Source organism: Cavia porcellus, unplaced genomic scaffold, assembly GCF_034190915.1.
Source record: "Cavia porcellus strain 051 isolate PalLab524CR breed Dunkin Hartley unplaced genomic scaffold, mCavPor4.1 scaffold_14, whole genome shotgun sequence".
Classification (NCBI taxonomy): Eukaryota; Metazoa; Chordata; class Mammalia; order Rodentia; family Caviidae; genus Cavia; species Cavia porcellus.
This window is the reverse complement of record NW_026947497.1, coordinates 18222117-18247548: the sequence shown is the minus strand read 5'-3', so window position 1 is coordinate 18247548 and position 25432 is coordinate 18222117. Positions and strand designations below refer to the sequence as shown.

Below are 25432 nucleotides of genomic sequence, written 5' to 3'. Positions count from 1 at the left end.
CCATGAATAGAGGGAAAGCCTGGGGGGGGGAGCAAGTCTGACTGGGGTTAGGTGTCACTATTAACCCCCAAAATACAAATAAGGAAATGAAATATCCCCTCAGCATGTACAGGTTGAAGAGAAGAAAAAAAATCAGGAAAGTTTCTTTACATGTGATAAGCAAGTAAAAGAAAATCTAAAATTATTCTCTGGATTAGAAGCAAATCTAAGACTGGTTTTATAAGCAAGATGTTATTTAATAAGGAATGAATAGTCTGCAGTGTTATAATTGAAAATCTGAATAAAATGCAGACTGTAATCACTGAGTGATTGTGTCATCTTGAAAAGTGTAGTTAAGAGAAGTTTAAATCGGCCGAGCAATTCCACGCCGAAAGATGCCAAAAGTCCGTCCTAAGGCAACTTGTCCAGTGCCTGGATGGTGTAAAGGGAAATGAGGAAGGACCCGTCTGTCTCTGTTTCTTTGGAAGAACTCCTGTCTTTTCCTTCACCTCGGACTTCATCTCCTGGCTTCCAGCGCAGCCTGATCAGTCTCCAGCTGCGAACTTACTCAGGATCCTCCAGTGAGCTCCAGACCTTGGACTGAATCTTCAGTCTCGGGTGTGCAGATACCCTCTGCACGCTTCCTCATCACCACTATCAGGCAGTCTTGTAAATTCTTACACATTCATGTATCTTGAATCATATCTAGTAAAACATTGACTGATACACAGACTGAAAATTACCTTTCAGATTTAGTAACATGAGGGTCACAGTTATATCAACAAATGCCTTTTTAAATGAATATCATGTGAACACTGGATATAAACTGGTTCAAGAATCAACCATAGATAAATAAATAAAGGCCATATATACATAAAAGTTTAGGTTTGAAGGGGAGTAGAGAAATGTTTTGTTGTAGGATCTTTCCTGAGTGCCTGTATAGCACGCTGTAATTTATCCAGTGTGATCTATGACACACTATATGTAAATTCCTGTATTCATTCACTCATTCATTTATTCATTTAATGAAAATATATTGAGCCAGGGATCATTCTTCGTGCTGAGCACCGAAATTACACATTAGAATCTACGTCAGTTTCACAGATGTGTCTCAAACTCTAAGCACATAATGGTGCACAACTGTGCTTCTCTCCCTCCCTACCCATTTGGGAGTTTGAACACAATGATCCGCCTCCTGAGGATCATCATGTTCCTTGTGGTAAGGAAGATCTCCAGAAGATTCAGTCTCCTGCTGCTGAGAGTCCCCTGGAAAGCCTGGTTCCTTTTCTTCCTGACGGTAGGTTGTTCAACATTTATTCTGATTTTCCAGAATAATCTCATAAATTGCTTTTTTTGTTGTTGTTTTTACTTCAACTGTCCAAAATCAGATTATCTTATTTAGAACCAAAAAGACCTTAACTAATGCAATTTCCTCTATTATAATTGCAAAGTAAATTAGGCTTCTCTCAGCCTGGGATCAATAATAATATCAAAAGATCCAGGTCAGGAGGAAAAGACACTACATTTCAATGTAAGGTGATAAAGTAGAAGGCTAGGGCAGGACTCACCAAAGCAGTCTTGCCAATTCGTGGTGTTTAATGTGATTCAGAAAGGTTGGTTCTTCAGAGCACAGTAGGAAAAGCCCTTAATTTCAAGCCAAGGTGTTTTGATCAGGCACAAAGTTTGCAGTAGCTAGAAACGAATTCCTGAAATAACGTTCCTGATGACTCTTATCTCATCGCTTTTATAAGCATTAAGGGATTCCTAGTGGGTTGCCGAGGAACCTGCATTTTCCAGGGATTTTCGTAGAGCAAAACCATGAGGTGAGGCAAAGCCAAAGTAGGGAAAAATGGAAACTCAAAAAGCAGGTAGGCATGTGGTGGGACAGAACTATGGTCAACCAATAAGATTAAGAGTGTAATTCCACTGATAAAGTTGATTACATTGGGATCCAATAGAGAAGCCGGTCACAGAGCAAGTGGCCATGAATACAGAATAGGGTCTTTTCCTGTAGGGGTTGGGATTGCACTCACATGTGCCTTCACAGATATTGATACAGGAGTTTCTTGCTTGTTTACTGTTTGTTTTCCTTCTTTGTTATTATTTTTTAGGAAGAAGTGCATACAAAGTATAAGTGAATACCTAGATACAACACCAAGGTCCTTTGAAAGGGATTTTGAATTTGCCTCCATGAATAAATGAATGGACTTAAACTTTACTCTGTTGCAACATGGCTACAAGACCAAGCAAACTGCAGGTTGCAGACAACTGATTTTACACTGAAATCTCTGTGTAATCTTTGATAACTGTGTGGGAAATATTCCAACCAATCCACGTTAAAAAATGGAAAAACTGCTAAATTAAGATGTGCAATTTTTAAGAATAATATTGTTTTCAAGTATAGTCAATTAAAAGAGATAAATCCAGGCAATATGCATGATTTGGCAAACAAATTTGGAAGCAGGTGGTCTGGTTTGCTATCATAGTGTGAATCAAATATTTGCCTAAGTGATATAGAAATGAAAGAATTAAAGCTACATATTCACACTAGAGGAGCATGTTGGGAGAAATGAGTTGCCGTACTTGGTGGTGAAAAGGAAGATGGGGTGAAAGGCACCCCACACTTTGGCCTCCTTCTGTGTGGCCCAGTGTGAGCCCTGTGACCTCTTCTAATGCTTTTCATCCGGGATTTAATAATTACTATTTTACATAACTTTTAATTCTGACCAAATTTTTGGAAAAAAGCAGCTGTCTGCCTTTCTCTTTCCTCCCCTCTCCACCTCCTCTACCCCAGTATTTTGATGCAGCTTTAGATTTGCAGTTTGTGAAGATTAAATACAACAGATTTTAATTATAATTCAAACCAATACAAATGTGGCTCTATTTGCAAACATCTTCTGGGGTGATGATAAAAAAGGAAATAAGGGGAAAAATCGTATACATGAAGGCCATTCTTGCATGCAGGAGTTTTCCTACGTGTTTCCTTGTAATTTTTTGTTGTTTATATTTTCTGTTGAGTAAAATCGGTGTTCATGGTGCAAAAAATAACAAGCACAAAAGGAAATATTAGTTTGGTTTTAGAATTTGGGCCCTATGGTAACTTTAGGGTAAGTAGAACTTCTCACTGAGAAAATCTATAGAGCACATTTAAATTTTAGAGCAGTTGTGATCCTAAACACAAAAACAGATTTTAGATGAGGAAGAAGATATTAGTGAAAATCAATGTGTCAGACATGCTCCAGCACCCCAGAACTTGAACTGAGATCTCTTTCCAGATTGTGTTCATCTGAAACTTGGGCACAATTTCTTAAAATTTGTGGGTGCGTTGTTATGTGCTGCCTGAAGAGGACTGTTGGTTCTCTTGTTTTCTATATTCCTGCATTAAAGAACTTGCCGGAGGATAGAGCGGGTTCCTTTGTTTCAGTGTTTCAGAAGGAATTGTGATCAAACTTATATTATTAAACTTATCACCTAAAAGTAAGATAGTGATCTTTATTTTAAAGAGAGAAGGTCAACTATCTTTCAGAAACACTATGAAGGATGCTGTTCTCTTTGGGAGGCACCAACAGTTTCACCAAAAGAAATACGTGCAATAGCTCTCAAATGGTTACTTTACTTCAGCTTCTCCTAAAGCCTCAAGCCTAGTGTAATTGGCCTTCAGACCAGTGTGTGTGTGTGTGTGTGTGTGTGTGTGTGTGTGTGTGTGTGTGTAATATTCCATACATTCCTATTGCCAAGTGAGACGATCTTTTATTTCCACAGATGTGAGATAATATCAGATGGAACGAAGAATGAAATGAAACCACGTGGTCTCTAGAAGTGGGTATGATTTTTACAAGCATGTGAAGTACAATATATATTTAACACTTGCCTGTTTTCCTCGGTTCACCTTTCACCATAAGCTCGTCCATATGTTCAAAGGAGGGCTGATGTCATTTAGCCAGAAGAGAAAACAGGTGTGTCCATTGACATAGAAAAGCAGAAAATGACAAAAAATGTATTTTTTTAATTTTGTCTTTTGGAAGACATGAATCAGAATAAATATAGGAAGAAAGTAAAATTTATTGCATCATTATTTCTTATTTTACTCATGAGATTATTTTAGGATTTGGTTCAAAATTGATTTTTTTTTCCAGGTAGACAAAATTAACAAAGAAACTAAAGAGATATTCTGCCTAGGTTTTGTTACTGAATTTTCATCTGTTTCCATATTGCTTGGTGGTAAAACTACAATGTTAGAAACGTTAAAGATATTAGTGACTTACATTGGCAATAGTGGATTGCAAACGTGGGTTCCATACTGTGCTGTTGAAATACAGTGTTGCATGAAGTAAATCAGGCACACAAGCTTAAAATCCACATAGTGCCTCTCATTTGAGTAAGTCAAAGTACAAACAAACAGCACAGTAAGGGATGGATAGAAGGAGACGAGGGGCTAGATCTCTTATAAATGGGCAGGTGTCCAAGAGAACGTGGGTGAAAGAAAGTGAATGGAGGCGAAGATAAGTAGAATAAAGATATGCTATGTACAGGAACCAAGTAACAGAAATGAATGCAAACCCTGCATGTAACAAATCTGAGATGAGATTAATAATATCAAAAGAGCAAAAATAGGGAAAGGGGATTAGAGGGGGAGGAAATGAGGAGGGAGGGAAGGGGAAGGAGATTAAAACAAAGAATCCACCTGTGTTATGAACATGCATCCATCCACTCCTTCATTTCATTTCTTGAAAATGGTTTTTATTTCTTGAAAATGCCATCTAGGTAGATCTCTGTTCTTTATTGAGAAAATTCTAGAGAGATGATCTGTGAGTCTTTATTCCAAATTTCATATCACTTCCAAATCTGTTTCTCACTCTTCTTGATTTCTTTCTATTTTTCTATTTTTCAAGGGGAATTAGATAATTTCCTATACTGACAAGAACAAGAGTCCTGAGTTAGACAAATTTGGCACGGACTAGCCCATCACTTCCTAGCTTGGCTTCAGTTGTGGGAATTCTACAAACTCAGATTCTGTGTCTCCTCTCCTCAAGAAGTTTGTGAAATTAGGTGTGATTTTGTATGAAAAATGTTGTACAATGCAGTAATAAGAATTGAACTCACTCATTCTATACCTATCACTTTTGATTTGCTGGTAAATTGTATCTGCTCATATGTATCACACTGGATTGTGACTGTGTGTTCCTGGAGTATAATATCCTTCAGGATAAGGGCTATTTAGTTTTGTTCTCAATATACCCCCTGCCTCATACAGCATCTGCATATGCTGGTCACTAATACTTGTGCTGGGAATAAATCATTATCTGCTGATCACAAAACATGAACAAGACCATATCTGTAAATAAATGAGACAGTTACAATGCTTTACCAACCCTAATTGTTGATGTGCTGAGGGAAAAAATATAATATTTAAAATATTTGAAAAGCAGTGTACTAGAATTGAAGATATGCTTAAGAAATCCATTGCTAACATGCCAACCTTGAGGTCCTTCTGCAATTTCAGTGATGTCAGACACCTGATGAGAACAAGGTTATCCCAACTTCCCAGTCTCACGTCTGGTGAGAGAGTAAAACCAGAAAACAAAGGATAACCCACTACTAAAGGGTCAAATGTTATTGGTAGGAGAAGGATGTGGTCATTTAAGATGCACAGGCTCATCAGGTTTGAGATGCACAATTGTACAATGACATATTTAATATGTGCATTTAAAAAAAATACTTGTTCGAAAAGAAAGGAAGGCTGTTACATTGAATCATTTTAAAACAGAAGATAATGAACCACATAAGAAACTTTTAATGAACAATGACAAAACAAAAAATTCAACAATCAAGATTAATGTTCATTCATTAATTCACTGAAAACTTGAATAAATATTTTTTGAGTATCTATGATATTTAGACAATGCTAGAGTTAGAAAATAAATGTTAAAAGAAAGTATGGCCACTTCTCTCACAGAATTTGTGTTCTAACATTGGAGACAGCCAATAAATTAGCAAACACAATAAGTAAAGGTTGTAAAAGCATTCTATAAGATGAAAAGTGCTGTGATAGATATCAAATGGAATGAACCTGCATTGTTGGAGGTTTCTGCCAAACTGATTTTAAGCAGATGCCTGAATAAGTCATTCATGATAACGTCATGGATGATAGGTATATTTTATATGGCTTGAACATAGCAAGGACTAATGCTCAGAAGTAAGAAAGACAATTACAGTGTTCTAGCAATGGATACCAGGCCAGGGTGCTGGAGACTAATGGACAAAGGCCATGGTAATGCCACCTAAGTTCCGATAGTATTGTAAGAACCAATTTCATAGTCTATGGTAAGAAAATAGGGCTTTATTTTTAAATTCACTAATGATAAATAAAACATTGCATCAGAGATATAATTTAAATTTCATTTTCAAGAGGTCATCCTGGCTTTGAGTGCTGGAAACAAGGGTAGAAGCAATAGGCCAGGCAGAGGGTGGAGAGCTGGACAGAGACTCATGGTGGGCAGGCTTAGGTGGGATAAATTCAGGACACTCAGGAGGGTGGGCTGTAGGATAGGGAGACTGTCCAGAGCTACAAGATGGGTGATGATACAGTGACTGAGGCAGAGATGTTGCAAATAAGAACTCTATTGGAGTTACAGGGTGGAGCATGAGAGTTCTGTTTTGTCCATATCAAGATGGAAAATTATATAGATTGTCCAATTTGATTAACAGGTGCTTAAATTTTATTTATTATTTATTTATTTATGTTTGTGTTTTTTGAGACAGGGTTTTAGTGTGTAATCAGGTTGGCCTCAAATTCACTTTGTAATCCAGCTGAGTTGACTTTTCAGTGACCCTCTTGCATCAGCCTCCCGAATGCTGGAATTAGAGGCATGCACCGATGCCTCTGGCCTAAAATTTAAAATAAAGATGTAAGGAAGTGATCTGGGCTGCAGATCTAAATTTATGTTCTTACATATATGTGATAGTTGAAGTCAGGTTGAAGAGAGAGAGTTGGATAAGGGGTTCCAGTACAGGACAGGAGAGTAAAAGTCTTCAAAAGATACTTCTAAACAGAAAGCCATAAAGAATTAAGTACTGAAATCATTAATGTAGGCACTTTGATTAACAAGAGAGAAATGTAGGATGTAAGAAAGAAGTCCAAAGTACTGCTTATCCTTATTAATTAAAGGATTCTGCTTTGTAACCAATGTTATATGAGGCAGAGAACAGAGTAGCAATTCAAATGATTGAAGCTGTGTATGACCGGAAAGTGCAAGTAGATTAGAAAAACCACCTTTTTCGAAAGAAATCTTGAAGAAATAAAAATTAACTTCCTTCTAGAAAATAACAGATCAGAGACAATGACCTTTTAATCATTTCTCATAACATTAAACATGCTGAATTAAAGCTTATGCATAATAATATTAATAATAGAGGTCATTTGACTGAGTAATCTTGTTTAACCAATGGAAAGTCAATGTCAACATCTGTTCCATGTACAGAAATGTTTATAAATTACTTAACAAGTCATTTCAAACATCATAATCATGCTAATAGACAGGATATGAGCATTTCTATAAAAGGCAGCCAGAGCGGGCTTCTGGACCTACAAAAAGGTTCACTAAAGTATTTATTTCTGGCAGTACCTGTACTTTTGTGAGACTAAGGTTGTTTCTGGAATGGGAACCAGAATGGCCGCAGAAAGACAAGCAATATCGAACTACAGGACACCTCAGAAGTCTAGGCGATGATTCTCAAGTCATCGTTTTGATGCTAATTAAGCTGAGGTCCATACTGCCAGAATGACTCGCCTGGGGTTATATAGACAATCCCAAGCCAAGGTGGACCCCTGACTCCTGACTCCTCGTCTTATACTATAAACACCCCATTGGTTTCATTATTAACACACAATTGCTACCATATGGAGAAAACCTAGAGGATTCAGAGATCCTGAGCCTGAGCAGCTAACTTTATTTATTTATTTTTGCTGCCTTCCCCCTCCCACCAAAGGACAAAACTCCTTTTGTTTTTAAATAGATTTGGCTGTAAAAATAAACATGTCCTTTCACAAGGATGCTGAAATTGGCGTTGTTCTTTCTAATAGGCAAAGCATCTTCTTTAGTTTAAATGTGGTAACATTTCTATCAGTGCACTGAGCAATTCCTCCCAAGAATACTGAAATCTTTTCCACAAAAGGCAACTAGAGTTGAAATGAAAGAGATACTTCAGTTCACCAGCCAATCAGTGGTTGTTTCACTGTGAAGTATTTGAGGTCTAAGGCAATTAAATTTACCAAGACCATCTTTAAATTCCAACCTAACATTTTGACGGGGTCAATTTTCTTCTTTGGGGTAGCATAGAGCTTGTTTTTTATAATGTTTTTAAAGAAATTCTCAAAAAGGTGCACTGAGAAAGAAGTAAACTTTTTCAGTCTACTTTGGATTAAACTTGAAGTGTAGCATGTTGAGCAACCTGGCTTGTTCTTTCCAGAAAGTTTAGTGAATTTCTATGATTTGTGGTGGATGGCAAGGCTTTTTTGTGTTTTCTCTTCTCCTGTCTCTCTTTAGGACTTTACTGGTACAACTACATACTATACAGAATCCTAGCTGTCAGCTACTTTTGCTTTAACTTTTTAGAAGAAAACATGAGTTTACTTTGCTGTCCCAAATGAAGTCTTGAATGATTTATGATACTCCCAACATCACATCATCTAGGATTTTTGTAAAACTTAAATATTTACATTGCTACAACTTCTTGATCAGACTATTCAACACTGTTTGATTTCTGTGAATCTTAGAAATATTTTATGGAGAATCATATAATTTTCTTGTAATCTGATAATATGAATAAAACTGCATGCGAAAAAAAGTGTTTTGAAAACATTAAGTACCTCATTTAAAGCTAAGTACAGACTTTCAGAGGCCATGATTCTGCCTGCCGGGGGCGGGGGGTAAAAACATACTACAACATGAAACTTGGATATTCACTATTCTGTGTTGATATTGGCATTTTAATTCACTGAACAACAACCAAAATATTTGCTGGTCTATATGGCTGAGTGGATAAATAAGTGAGATAATATAAGGAAGGAGACTATCATTTCTAGCATAAAAAGGGAAAGTTATTTTTAGGTAAGAGAGAATTTTAGAGTCAGATTAGATGAGGCCCGGTGTTTGTCACTAAGGTATTATAATAAAGTGCTATGGTTTGGATAGAAAATGTTCCCCTTTGGCTTTTGGAAGTAACTGGATCATGGGAGCCCTAACTTCATCAGTGAGCTAATCCACTGATGGATTCGTAGCTGAATTCCATTGTTAGGAAGTGAAACTGGGATGGAGGACGTTAATCACTGAGGGATAACCTGGAAGGGTATGTCTTTGTCTCTAGCCAACTCTTTGTCTCTCTATTTCTCTCTGTGTGTCTCTCTCTCTGTCTCTGGCTCACTGTCTCTCTCTGTCTCTCTGTCTCTGTCTCTGACTCTGTCTGTCTCTGTCTCTGTCTCTGTCTCTCTCTGTCTCTCTCTGTCTCTCTCTGTCTCTCTCTGTCTCTCTCTCTCTCTCTCTCTCTCTCTCTCTCTCTGTCTCTCTCTCTCTCTCTCTCTCTCTCTCTGTCCATCTGTCTCAGTCTCACTCTCTCTCTCCCTACTCCTTCTGCTTCTTGGCTGCCATGAGGTGAGAGGCTTCCTCTGCTATGATGTCTTTGTCTTGGAGTCAGCCAATCATAAACTGAAACTTGTGAATTAATCTTTGTTCTTTGAAGTATATATGTTAGATATTTTGTCCTGGTAATGGACAGGTGACTAATGCATGAGACATTTTTAATTCTTTAGGACAGCTGATAGTCTTTAAACATAGAATGAGGTAATCAAGTCATGTATAAGAAAATGCATCATATGACACTATCCTTAAGTTAAAAGCAATACGAGCTTAGTTACCAACCATGGACACAGAAGGACTATGCAAGGTCTCAAGAGTGACTAGAAATGAAGGCATTGGCCTTGTCAAAGCCCTTCCCTTCCCTTTTTTCTCCCTTCTTGTGACAGATCAGTTTTCTCTATGGCAGACTGGCAGGTGCAAGAAAATAAGGCTACAGAAGAGATCTGCTCAGTATTCTGGCTTCACTGCTCAACACTCAGTCTTTTTTCTGTGTTTGCCTGGTGAGAACTTCTGGGAAGAGCACTGTGATGGTTAAGTTTAATTGTTAACTTGACTGAGTTGGGAAGCCACCTAGGGGATTAGTGAAGTGGCTTGTGGGTGTGCCTGGTGGGTCGTGGAGGCATGACCTTGAAGTCCATAGTATTTGACCCCTGAATGCTTCCTCTCTGGCCCTGTTTCCCTGCTGTGCTTCCCAGCTGCAGGAACTAAGCAGCTTTGTTATGCCATGCCATGCCACCGGCCATGGATTCCTTCCTTGGTGCCAGCCAACCATGAGTTGAATCCTCTGAACCCATGAGCCAAGTCAAATTTCTTCTCCTTTAAATTGTGAGCACTGGATAATTTGTTCCAGCAAAGGCAAAGCTGACTACTACAACTTTCCCTGGTGTGAATGAGTTACTTTCCAAAGTTCTACTCCACTCAGAAAGTCAGCGATAAGTGAATTATCTATTGAAACTGTAAAGTGAAGGATGATAGTCAAATGCTAGTTTCCTCAAAAATGGTAATTCCATTTCCAGAGTAGCAGAAGAGGTAATAATAAGTATATTTTGCAGCTACCATCTAAACTTTTAAAGAACAGATTGGAAAACCAAAGATGATCCAAGCTTAGATCCTAAGTGACAGTTCCTGATGGAAAGGAAAAATATTAAGCAATATGATAAATTTTAAATAAAATATTTATTCAAAACATTTTTTCTGGATTAGTAAATGTCAAAACAAATCAGAAAGGAAATGGTAATGAGGAATCTGAAATTAAGAAATTTGGTAGAGTTAGAGATTTGGAAGCAAGATAGATAAAAGTTCATAAGAGAGATTCAATCATTAAAACAGAAAATGAATGTGAAAATGAAATGGACTTACTAAAGTGTATAAAAAAGACACTTTCATGAATACAAAAACAGTATAAAAGGAAAAATAAAGGAGAAAAAAAGAAAAAGCTCGTGTTTGAGCAGGCTTGGCTAAATCAACTCAATGTAGCAGAAATCAGGAAAGTTGGGAAAATAGAGAGCTAACACAGATTCTGTGAGTAGGAAGACTGTTGTTGGATTTAAACAGGGAGACCTCAGCAAGAGGTTTGGGGAGGAAGTGGAGTTGTTTTGTTTGGGACAATCCAGAAATAAAATAGAGGAGATAATTTACATAGGTTGTATCTTTTCAGATAATGTAAGGCTAAATCTCAGACATGACCAAGTTCTTCCAAAAATCCCAGCTGCCATGTAACAATATAAATTATAATTCTAGAAGCTATAATTAAGTGATATCAGCATAGATATCCTAGTTAAATAATTTAGATAAGCAAAATCTACTTATTATCTTAAATTAGGTGACAGAATGTGTTATTTTATAATTCTGGAGGATTGAAGAAGTCCAAGACCAAGGAAACAGAAGGTTTTGCCCTTTTGACGCCCGAGGAAAAAACTCCATCCCATACTTCTACGGCAGAAGCTGGTGGTTTGCTGTCTTTAGCAGTCTCCAACTTTGAGAAGTATCACTCCAGTCTCTATCATGATATCCACATGTCATTCTCCTCGTGTGCCTATCTGCAGATTTCTCATGTTCACAAGGATACCAGTGATTTTTGAATTAGAAACCCACCTTACTTAAGCATGAGTTATTCCGTGTAAGGTCATATTCTCAGATACTTAGAATTTGTACTTAACATATGAACTGGAAGCAAAATATAATTATAATGTGTTAGGATTTTATTTTCAATATGAGATCGATCTCCCAAACCCATAGAAGGCAACTTCTCTCTGGACCTCTGAGCCTGAACCAAGTAATATCAAAAAGCAAAGCAAGGTGCCATGCCAGATGCCATGTTCCTGGGGAGCACAGTGGGCAGAGTTAGAGCCAGGGAGCTCAGCGGGGCAGGTACCATGGCTTATAAAATCCACTTATAGTTATAATTAACTAAATTTATGTGAAAATATCATTTTATCTCTTACACAAAATTCACTGTTGAGGAATTACACTTTTTTTTTCTGAGATGCACAATGGAAAAAAAACCCATAATCTTATTATACGGTAAGGAATTTATAAAAGAAAGCCCTGAGCATCATATTTCACATTAATTCTGTGATATAAATCAGGTGCATTTAAAGATTCAAAGCCACGCTTGAAAAAATATCTCAGAAGCTAAGGGGCTGATGATGACCCTGTAAACTGTAAAATGTGTTAACAGCAATAAATTTTGCTCTTTGGGTCAAAGGGCATTTGATTATAGTGTTCATTGTCAGGGCCACTGACATCAGAGCTCATCTTGGAGTGATGAACAGGTCAGCCTGTAATGAACACCAGAAAATGACAAGACACACCTGTCACTGCAAGTTTTGAGACAAAACAGTAGGCAATTGTAGACCAGCTGTGTCAGCCATGAAGAAGTCTACACACAAGATCAGTAAGTGACAAGAAACACCACAAATATGCTCAGATTACAATGTGACAGTGTTTGTGATGGTGTATCTTTTAGTTTTATGAGAGCATTTGATTAAAGAATTTGGTCAGCTGGAATCTGTTAATAACTTCCCTTTCCATAATATGAAAGGCTTTGAGTCCCTAATTTACATTGCTATATACATATTAAAGTATTTCAATAAGAATCATGTAAATAAATGTTAATGAGTTCAGTTGCAGAAAAATATGAATTATATAATAATCTTTTAATAACTTGTCTATGGCCTTTCTTTCTCATAATTTAAAAATATCCTAAAATCATGATTTATATCTTTTAAGAGGAAATTTGCTTTAACTGAATTATGTTCAGCTTATAATATTTTACTTTGGACATGTATGCCGAAGCACGCATACATCATAAAGAGCCACAACACCGAAACAGTCTTTTAAAATTTATTTCAAGATGATTAATTGAAGTACTTTTTTGACGTTAAGTTCTCATTTTTAACATGTGGCAATTGTACCAATCTGTTATTGAAGGAAACTTACTGAGCATTTGGAATTACTCTTTGGAACATATGTTGGAAATGGTTCCTCCTTTCTTGGTATTTGTACTGTAAGGAAACTTTTAAAATTTCCTTAACTAATGAAGTATTTTGTTTGTAAATTTATAACCATTTTATTCTTAAAGTTTTTTTTAGTCTGATTCTTCATGATTCTGACAAAATTAAGAAATAAAAAGCAACTTCACAGTCTGGCCTAAAAAAATCCGCTTGATGTTTTCATTTGATTTAGAAGATTCGAGTTCTATGTCTTCATTATATTTGGACATAAAGTATTACTTTATAAGCCTACAATTTTCATTGAAATTGCTCCTTTTGAAATGAGTAAGGAGAAAACTTGTGATTTAACAATTCATTATTAGGTCCATCACAGGGCTAATTATTTAGTACTTTTGTGGTATATTTTGTGGCATATTATACTGACTTGGTTTTGAAGTGTCTTTCATGTGCTAATTTCTGAAAGAGGGATTTTGGGTTATGAGATGAATTTAATAAACTGAAATTGTGTTGAAAATTTCTGGGAACCAACTCAATGTCTCAAATGTTTAAAAGATTTTAAACACAATTAAAGAAAATGAGTGTGACATGCAGAACACATTACATAATGTTCAAATGAAATAAAACAAACAGGGAGATTATAAAAATTGGCATTTCTTTTACATTTATGATGACAAAACTAAACAATAATTCATTGACTGCCCCATATTCTATCTTAATTAAAACTACAGTTGACTATAACTAAAGTAAACTATGTTAAGATTTCTATAAATGTACTTTATGTCTTTTTTCTTATAGGAATACTGTATGCCAATTAACAATGTTTTGTTCCCATATCTATAATTAAAGAATAAATTTTTACATTAGCAAATGATCAGTCAATGATTGCAGCAATGCTGTATTACTATGATTATACCTTGGAGAATATATCTATCTTTTTATTATACTTTAAAATACTCATAATGTTCTTTATATTGGATAGTGTTCATGATACCCAAGACACATAAAATTTAGAGATTGAATTTATCCTATATTTTAACAAAACTTATTAGCAACAACCAATAATATGCTTTATTTTTAAAGAGTAAAATCAAAAATCTTTTCTAACAAATGCATTACTCACCCAACAAAAATAAAGGCTTGTATCCCCTTTCAATCTCATGGAATGTACTTGTGACTTCTCAAAAGCTTTTCAATTTATGTTGTAAAGTTCTTATTGATGTTAGTACTGAATGTGATTTCTTGATGTTTTTATTCCTTGTCAACAATTCCTCAAAAGTCAGACCATTATATTTTTTGGTAGATTTTGTAGGCAGACAGTTGTCATCTGCCAGGTGAGATGTGTGTCCAATAGATGGAAGAAATGTGTAATCAGTGAATGTGTGGATTATAGTCCTGTTATCTCACAAAGAACCAAATTCTGTTTTACAGAAATGGTGCATCACCAAGTATTTGCTTCTACTGCAGCAATTCTTGATATATTTCTGGCAATCACTGAATACCAAAATAATAATGAATAGTAGAATTTAATTTTCTTTTTGACTATAGGTGGCTCAACGGAAATTTTCAAGCATACTTTCATAATGTATTGAACAACATACTTTAGGAAAGAATTTCAAATCATCTTACCTGTTTTACAGTGTTGGCCTATTAGTTTGGTTTTTAATCTGTATATATGATAATCAACTGTATAAGGTCTTATAAATAAATGAATGCAATGCTGGAAAAATAAGAGGAGGATGGAGTGAAGAGGGAGGAGAAATTGTGTTATGCACTTATATCAATTCCCTACAGTGAATGTAATCTATGTGTACTCTAAGATGTACTAATAAATTAAAACATATTGGTTATTTGGAATGTCAACAACCAACATTTTATATATATATTTTTTAAAACTGGAGTTCCTGCTTCTCACCAAAATAAATGCCTCCCTCTTTCTGCTTGATCTTTGCATTGTAACAATCACTTGCCACCAAAGGGTTTACAATGCTTGCAACATACAGCTGTGGCTACAGATGAATTTTCCATCACATTCAGTCACAAAAAGTGCAAAAAAAAAAAACCTCCTTAATTTTGGACAATTTGTCACTGGAGAAAGTGAAAATAGTTTTATTAATAAAAAGAAATTATGAGATACTCCCCACCTGTTCTTCATACCGTGGAGTTACATGAAAATCTTGTAAAACCAACATGAGTATATCCAGATAGAGTTCGCTGGGACAATAAGACCAGCACCATCAATTATGTAAAGGAAGCCTGTCTGGAGACAGTCATGCCAAGCACCTGAGTCCATTATAATGGTGGAAGTGTGCACATATGCTGAGGGAGTTCAAGTCCTTTATGAGTAACACTCACTTGTGATATATAGACAGAATGCAAAACTAGAGATTTTTTTCTCTCTGCAATGTGCCTGCTCTGCAGTACGTACTTCACACAACCTCCTGAGCATAGTATATCGTGATTGTTTGGAAATGTGCAGAAGCTGTTCTCCAATGCAGTACTGAAGACAAAGAGGATTGGTGCTTTTAAAGAATCTTGCAAGTGGTCTATTTGTGCCTTTGGAAGTTAAATAAGTGAAGAACACTAATTAGTTACTACTCAGTTTTGAAGTAGCATTTCTCCGGAAAAACTTAGTTGGAAATTTTTCATCATCATTGCATCAACTTATTCCTGCAAGCACCTATACTGTCAGTACTATATCTCATTCTTCGAAAAATGATGATAGTGCAAATGGTATTTGAGAACAGAGTAATACAATATAAACTTCATTAGTAAATTCATAGTAAAGGGCTTGCCTAGTGTTTGCAAGATCTAGAGTTTGATCTCGAGCCATCGAAAAAAAGAAAGAAGCTTATTACTAAATTTAGATTGAGGATAACTCATTTTATAATGAAGAGTAGGTAAACATTTGCTGAAAATCCAACTCAAATATTCTTAGATTTAGAGTATGTCTGCACGTAAACACAGCCATAACATATTGTGCATTCATTTCTTTCTTTCCTCTGCAACAAATATTTTAAAATAGACTAGAATGTATAAATGCCTGTGATGTAGGTCACAAAGAGCATTTTAATCCATAAAGAATATTATTGCACTGTAAATATATGTATTTCTTCTGAAAATAGATGATTAGAAAAAAGGAAATATCTTTTATTCTGATATTTGATAAATCACATGTATGTTAATAGCATATATACATACATGTATGTGAATATCATATATATTTTACATGTAATACACGATAAATTTTCAATATACTCAATATTGAAAAATAAACTAAAAGTGTTGCTTATATTCATCTTAGTATATAAGAGATAAAATATAAACATTTCATCTCAATTTATGGTATAAAAGAAAATAAGCAACCTAAAAATTTCAAATTATGTCACTTTGGTTTGGAAACTATGGTTTCTAAAATTCTTCTTCAGGGTCACAGCATCCCTCTTCATCTCAAAGAGCCCACAATTTCTTCTTATTTGTCCTAACTATCTTTTCCTAGCCAGTTAATTTTGATTTTTGTTTTGTTCTGTTTTTATTTTTGTTTTCTGTTACCTCAGTTATGGCAGTGAAATGACTTGATAGAAATCTGAGAAATACAGAAAGCAGACTTACAAGATTTGTGGACTCTAATACATTTTCACTGCAGGGGATTCCAACGTGTAAATTCTGAATGCAGCAAAGAGGTGACAGGTCCCTGAAGGTTAACGTCTGTGTGGTGTTTCCTATTTCAAGCACACCAGTTTCCCTTTGAAATCCATAAATTCCTGGGCAGCACTATAATCTACACAATGGGAAATATAAAGCGAAACTTAAGAGGGAAGCACACATGAAGTGTGTGCAGTTTAGACAATTATAGTTAATGTTTTTGATCACCTTGAGTGTCTTACAAACTTGTGGTGAAAGTTTCCTCTTTTGCATAATATCTCAAAGAACTTCCAAGTAAACAACTTTTGAATTTGAAATTCGCTTCTAAGCTCCCGTTATCGAGGGCCAGTGTAGAACAGTGTAGCTGCATGAATGCTGTTGTCTCCTATTATGCTGATAAATGTCAGAACTGCTCAGTCATCTTTCTGTATTGCTAGAATTCAACAGCACTTGTTTTCTTCTTCTTTTGCTATTTTTCACAAGTTTAACCCAGCATCTGAGGAAATCTTGAGGTGTGTGAGAAAAGAAAAATAAAAGGAAAAAAAAGCTTGACTATATATAATCTAAAAGGGAAGAATGATGCTGAATGTGTGATTTCTAGAGAAACAATAGAAAAACCAAAATGAAATGGAGCATATTAGTATGTTGTCACACTGAGCATCCACCACAAATAACTGTGACCTGCAGGTCACTGTCATGTTTGTGTTTATGGCTAGTGATGAACAGGCTATGTGGGTCGGGGCGTGGGGCCAAAGCCTGCATGTGTAGCGCTCACAGTGATTCATGAAGGACGTTTTCATCTTTGGGGTAACACAGATTTAGGGCTAAGCACAGCTTCTCCAGAAAAGGGCTCCAGATCTGTGCTGGACCAAGGTTATCATGCCGATCGAAAGAAATACTGGTAGGGAAAGATGGGAACTGAAAACTCTTGAGTAAGATACAGAAGATGAACGAGCGCCAGGTTCAGTCTTACAGAGACTGTAAGATGGTTTTGCTTGCAGTGAGAAGGTATCAAAGAGTACAATTTGCTTTTCCTAAAGTTTGTCCAGACATCATGATCAAGTGCCTTTATACAAAACCAGAGGTCTCCTCAACTGCAGCAATTTGGTGGGATTCTAAAGTAGTGCAGGGAAACATTTTGACTCTTTCTCAAAAGATAAAACATTCATATTATTATCATATTATTATATGACTCAGCAACTTCACTCCTATGTATATTTTTGCATGATAATTAAAAACGTGTACCCAAAATTCCTGTACATGAATGTTCAGGAATACTACTTCAAAACCATTACTCACAATAGCCTAAAAGTGGAAGCCATCGATATTTTTCTCAGTGAGGAACACGGAATTAAAATATGATGTACTCATAGAACATAATATTTTTAGCCATAAAAATAAATAATGATAGGACCAGAGATTTAGCTCAGTGGCACAGTGCCTGCTTGGTAAGCATGAGGTCTTGAATTTTATTTCTGGCACTAAAACACACAAAAAAATTTAAAAATAATAAACACTTATATATTGGTGGACCTTGATAACACGCTAAGTGAAAGACATCACTTACAAAAGCCCACATATGAGTCCATTTGTATGAAGTATCGACACCAGCTAATCTGACAGAGACAGAAAAGAAGCATATTAGTGGCTGCCAGGTACTGGAAAGAGAAGTGGTTGGGTGTGGCTACTACTGGATTATTAGGTATCTTTCTGTGGATGATTTTCATATTGTGAAAACATAGTAGTTACAACTGCACAACTCTGAATGTAGTAAACACCACTGAATTGCATACTTACACACACAATGGAATAAATATGAAAGATGCCTACAACAGAAATTTGTGTTAGTTCTTTCATTTTTAAAAACAGAGATTGCCAGTATAAATTATAAATATAATTTTACTATTAGTGATCCACATTCCTTTATTATCATACTGAACATACAGCGATATTTCTCAGTAAAGTATACTATATACATGTGAGTAAAGTGGAAAACAATAAATTGTCTGTAAGGAAAAACATGTGAATGCTTTAAAACCCAAAATGTCAATTGCAAGATTACTCTACCTTAATCACATAAATATTCATAATTTAAATAATATAAATGCTATAATGGTTACCACTAGGGTGCATGTGAAAAGGTCAGTCAGTATAAACTGAAATAATATTGGGAGGAAATTAGAAAATGCATAAAGATCATGATAGAAATCAATGACCCAAAAGATCATTATTCAAGAAGATATTTGGAGTAAAGAATAATTTTTAAGATCAAGCATTCTTTAACTTTAAAGAAAGGAAACTGTACTAGTTTTTTTCTAAATTGGGATCCAAAACTGATGCAGGAGGTAACTGGGGGTGAATTTATGGATTTAGGGCTAAACCCATCTTCAGAGAAGGGCTCCAGAGCTGTGTTACATACCAAGGTCATCGGGAAATACTGGGAGGCAAAGTTTGGAACTGAACTAGTGGGGAAGATAAAGAACATGTTTAGTGTACAACAAATGTCAGCTTTCTACTAATGGAAGAAGGAATTCAGTGTGTGATCAAGCAGTTTGGGAACCGAGCACTGTCAGAGAATTTAGACAATAGCTGGGGAAAAATGAAAAATAAAACCACACAGAGAAGTCTAAAAGTTACGCAAAACACATCAATGTAAGTGTGAGAAAAATGACTTAGAGGGCACAGAGATCTGAAAAACAACAAAACATGTTGAAGGGAGAAATGTCCACCTGAGGAAAGGACAGATTTCATAAAATGTGGGAAGGTAATAAAATCAATATAAACAAGAACTCTTACTAAAAGTGATGTAAGTGATGTACATAATACCAACTAGTAATAGTTGATTCAAAGCCAAATAAATCAAACAAAAAGGCTTTTTAAAGCAAAATTCCAAAATTAATTTTAGAACTATTGTCATTAGAGGAAATTTGGATTTTTTGGAACCATACATTTAACTGTTAGGGTGAAAATTTTGATATTAGTCAGAAAGATGTTTGATGAGACAAGCTTTCAAAAATTTTAGACAATTCAGCACATGCCTGGAATCCCAGCACTCCAGAGGCTAAGGCAGGAGGATCATTGCAAGTTCAAGACCAGCCTGGGTTACAAAGTGAACCCAAGGCCAGTTTGAATGCATAGTGTGACCCTGTCTCAAAAAGAAAAAAAAATTAGACAATGTTTGTAGATATTGTAAGTTTAGATACATGCATAGCACTTAAAAAAACAATACAATGCTAATTTTTCTATTGGTTTGTTTGTATATTCTCATGTCAGAAAACTGCTTTAATCCTACAGATTTCCCATATTTTGATTCTTATTAAGGCAAATTTTCAAACTTTGTTATTTCTAATACCCTAGAAGGTTTTTTAATGGCTTTTTATTACAGTTATTTCCAACTTCTGATTTGATTTCTCTTGTCTACATGAATCTCAGATATCTTTGGACTTCACATATGTAATTATAATGTATTAAAATTTTATATTCAGCCTTTTCATTTAACATAACAATTTCAGAGATTCCTAGATGTTTGTCCCTGATTTTTCATTTTTTTTATTTCTAAGAATGTTCTATTGGATGTATGTTACACAATTTTTGCATCTACTCATATAATGATATCTGGATGATTTTTGGATTGGATCTTTTGAAACATATCTTCTATAACTATTTGTGTTTATTTTAGTTTTGGCCTTTTTGAGATAAGATCTTGCTGTGAAATTGAGGCTGGCCTTGAGCTCATTTTGTAATGCAGGCTGGTCTCAGACTTACAGTGATTCTCCTGCCTCCACCTCCCAAGTGCTGGGATTACAGGCATGTGCTACCACACCAGGCTTTTATTTAAATTTTTAAAGCAGATTTATGTTTTCCTTTTTCTCAAAGACATAGAGACATATATTATTGGTTATTGGTATTTAATTGAACATTATAAATATTCCAAATGGTTTTCTAAAGTTTTTTTTAAATCATTTTAACTTCTTACCCCAATATGGTGAAGCTCCAGTTACTCTCCACAGTCACTAATGGTTTTGCTTGTCCTCATAATTTTAGCCACTTTTTGTGTGTACATTACAGTTTTAAATGTATGTCCCTGATGACTAATGAGGCCTAGTAATTTCCTGAATGCTTACTGGATATCTTTATGTCTTTTCTAGTGATGTGTCTAAACACTTACAGTGTTTATACTTTTGAAAGTTACTTTCAAAAATAACTTTAAAATACTTGGTGCAAGTTTTTGTCATCCGTGCACGCTCCTGGTATATAACTTCACTTTTTATTTCCTTAAAATTGTCTTTGATGAGCATATTATAACTTTGATGAAAACTAAATTAAATTAAAAGTTTTGAACCAAAAAATTGTTTTTGCCTTAATGAATTTTGCTTTCTGAGGCTTGCCTAAAAGACCTTTGCTAACCCCAAGTTTATAAAGATATTCTCTCATATTTTCTTTTAGAAATCTTATAAATTCAGTGTTTATGCGTACAACTATGATGATCACGAATTGACTTTTGGTTATGGTATAAGATAAATGACTATACACCAGTTGTTCCAGCACCATGTCCTGAAAAGTCTTTTCTCTTATACTACCTGGGCTACTTTGTTGCTTAAGTATTTATCGATAGGTGTAAGTATGCATTTATCGATAGATGTAAGTATGGGTTCTCTATATTGTTGATCTATGTGTCTCTCCTTATGTAAATATCACATTATCTCAATTGTATCTTTATAACAGTCTTGAAATAGGAGTGTGTCAGCTTGCTAATTTGACTATAAGTTTCCAATAAAAATGTATAAGGTCTTTTGGATTGGACACAAGGTCTTTTTGGGATTGGACACAAAATCTTTTTCATGGCTTGTAATTTTTAGTGTCAGCTTGTTATTTTTTTAATTTTGAAATAAAAACTAAAGACAATAATACAGAATTTCAGAATAAAATAATAGGAAAGTAACAATGATTAACATGTGATTTTATACAAAAATATTTTGGAATTTAACTGAGTGCATTGACTTTATAGATTAATCTGAGGAAAATTTGAATCCAAACAAGATTAATCTTTTTAACCTATGAATATGGTGTATGTCATCATTTGCTTCTTCATTTTTCACTGAAATGATTTTTAAGTTTCAAAGAAGAATTTAAAGGTCCTTTCTGTTAAATTTATACCTAAATGTTATTTCAAAAAGTGAACGTTTAAGGGATTGTTCAGATTTTATTTCAAAAACATTTGGTAGAAAATGTGTTTTCACCTAAGGAAACGTTCTCTTGTCCTATGTATGTGTGTGCGTGTGTGCAGCATGTTATAGCAGCAGCTGTGCTGAATTATCTCCTGTCAACTTAGCAGCATCCCTGCACTTTACTAAGACTGGGAATTCTGTTTTCTAGAATTTTTCACCTCATGATTCCTCATGAAATTACCAAATGAGGAAAATACATGCATAATTTTGCATAATTTTGAAGATGAAAGAAATGTAAAAGTCATTCTTGGGCATTTTGGCATCCAGACATGGAGTCTTCACAGATTTCTCCAGTGGTTTTCTTAACAATCCTACAATCCAGACAGAGACCATTAGAGCCCTCTCATGAGCTTGTGTCTGAGGATCATGACGGATGCAGAAGTCTGTTGGACATCCCCTGAGCTCCCATTTTCCCTTTTGTTCTCAGTATTTTAAACTGATGCCCTTTAGCATAGCTCTCTATTCTAGATGCAGATCGTCAAAACGCTATTTGCCTTGTTTGTGTGCACACTAATGTAGCATTAATTTCCAAATAAAACCATCTTTTCAAAAATACTTCTTTGTCTCTGTTTCTGGTTATACTCAACTGATAACAGCGACCAATGTTGATGACATTGTTTAGCAATTGATAAGTAAAACTATTTTAATTGTATTATATTTTCATATCTTACATGGAAAATGTCTACAAAGAGAACTTCTCTTCATCGTCTCTATGACTAATCAAGATATTGTTTGTAGACCTAAAGCAAAATAAATATATGACACTCCTCTTTTTATTTTTATCATTTGCTATTTAAAAGCTACTCTTACTTATCAGCTTCCAAAAACAGTGAATTTGTTTTCTAGTCTCTTAGAAACGAGCTAAAGTTCAAAATCGACCAATATTTTAAACTAATTTTAGAAAAAATCCTTGATTCTTCTCATCTGATGAAATTTTCATTTTGCATGCATGTCGTGTTTTTGTCCTAAATTTTTCAACGTGTAGTTTTTGCTTTTATCTGTTTAGATCCCACATCTCTTTACTCATTATTAATTTACTTTTCCTTATAGGTTTGAACATATATAATGCGGTAATTCCCTATTTACAAAAGAGTTCTGTTCCAGGGGAACATTCTTAAGTCAGCTCATTCTTAAGTTCGACAAAGTGAGTGTTACACAATTATGATCCAAATATACCAAGCACCACATACTTCTTTGTGCCTCTTAGCGGTCCCCTCTACATCGTCGCTTTTGTTCTCCTGCTTTTGAACACTCCGGGCTCTGACAGAGCACTGTACTGCTGTGTACAGTCCAAACTCTGCAGTACAGACGCACCGCACCATTGAGGCAGTGACCAGCGCACACACTGGCTACTTCCACAATTTGTTCACATCATAATGAGAGGCCCATTTGATTTGTGTCTATGAAAGTTTGCAACTCCAATGTTTCTAAGTGAGCCTCTTACTATAGCTCTGAATACTGGTGCTATTATCTGGGGCATGTTGCGGCCTCTTCTATTGGATGTACATTTCAGCATCAGTATAAACTCATGAGTGTAAAGGTATGAAGCAGTATCTGCTCATTGTAGTTACTGTCATATTGATGCATAAATTCTTGTGTATCTGGATGGTGGTGATTCTTCAAGGCATTGCAGCCTGGATTGTATGTTCTTGAGAGATGTGTTAATTAATTTGGTTTTCATTGTGGCACCATGCTGTAGCCTGGCTTGACTTTCCTTGGCCAATGCCAGAGAACAGTCAGTTCTCTAAGATATCTTTGTCTTTTTAGCGAGTGACAGTGTTACGAAATGAAAATGTGGCTCTTGGATGTTTCACGGCTACTTGAATGCTCCTAGAGACTTTCAATGAGTACATCAAAAATATAAACCTTTTTACATGCGAAAGTTTGTAAAACATTCTTAATGAATCTTCCAATTGTTATTCTGGATTAAAATATAATCAGCCAATAGGTGTTTTATCTTTATTTTCTCTCAATTAGAAAAACATCAGTTTTCAACATCATGCACATAAGTACATATTTTCTTTATTCACAAGGAAGATGAACACTGGACTCAATAAAATATCACCTTTATCATGAAAAATATGGTTATTAAAATTACAATTTAAGAATATGTTTGTACAAATTTGTCCTTAAGCTATATTCCAACATAAACATTCAGTGATATGATTCATTTTTAAAGTCATTTCAGTATGATTCTAGTTCAAAGTTGACAAGAATAAAATTAGAAACTAATTTTCCAAATATTTATAGAGAGCATTATTTTTATTAGCATTGCCAGAAGAAAAAACTATTGTTTTGCAAGAAGATTCTAACTCATTGCAGTAGAACATGTGAAAGTTTCCATTTTCTTAAAACTGGATGATTCCCTGCTGTGTTATTAGACATATGCTTAAATACTCAAAAATAGGAAGGAGTTTTGTAAGAACGCTCACATTCTAACCACTTACATCTGACCACTTACATTAACATTTTGTTGTATTTGTTTTATATCTATCATTCTATTCACCCTTTTGTTCATTAATCTGTTCATTTTCTTATGTCAAATTATACCCTAAAGGTATCGATATATGTATCCCTGTTACTTACTATTTGCTTATAGCTTTTTAAGCAAGAAAAAATTGCTTATAATGAAATATAATTCAAAATATAAAGAATATTTTAACAAATATAATTTTGATTTTTAACAAATGAAAACATATGTGTAACCTCAAGTCTACCAGGATATGGATTGAGTGTCTATGTGCAAAACCATCAGCATTTAAAGAAATAGCAATTTCTTGCCTTTTGGATGATTTAGTCACTGGGGAATTTCTCTAATTCAAGCTCATAAGATAAAATCCAGAAGGCAGAACCTACAATCAGTTTTTTTGGTGAATATTCCTATGGATTTCTTGATGATTGAATTTAAACTAGGCTTCTACTTAAATAGTGGTCTTCGGAGCAATATTGTGCATTTTTAGTATGGGAAGCACATGGAGAATCAACAAATACCATTAACACATAGCAACTCAGTTGTGTAGATGTGTCTGGCTCATTTTATTCAAGATGAAGAACTTAAGACAGCATTGGAATTTAGGGAGCCTGACTTCAATGCTCGTTTGACACCAAATTCATAAAAGATGCACTGTATATTTTGTTATCACTGTCAGGGACTGGGACAGTGGTGAGCACAGAAAATGTGTGATCTAATTTTATATTATCACCAAGGACAAAGAGAATTATCAAAAAAAAGTTTAGAAATGTGTCAAATTGACATGATATTATTAATGTCCTTTTAGTCATTCAAATTTTTTTTAAAAATTGAGATAAAACTATACAAACAGAATAATATTAGATCTCTTTGACACAAAGGAACATATCCTCTTATAGGGACAAGGCATTTGGTAGATAATTATATTTATAAATATTGCCACCATGAGCATGAGGAGAATGATTATTTGCTGAAAGTATGTTAATTTCTCTGTCATATTTATTTAAAGATTATAAGATACTA

The 25432-nt window shown here is 34.9% G+C and overlaps 1 pseudogene; it reads right to left on the bottom strand.

Moving 5' to 3' along the window:
- LOC100720647 (kinesin-like protein KIF2A) overlaps positions 1-23261 on the bottom strand; it is a 53546-nt pseudogene extending 30285 nt beyond the window's left edge.
- Between the last annotated feature and the right edge of the window lie 2171 nt (positions 23262-25432).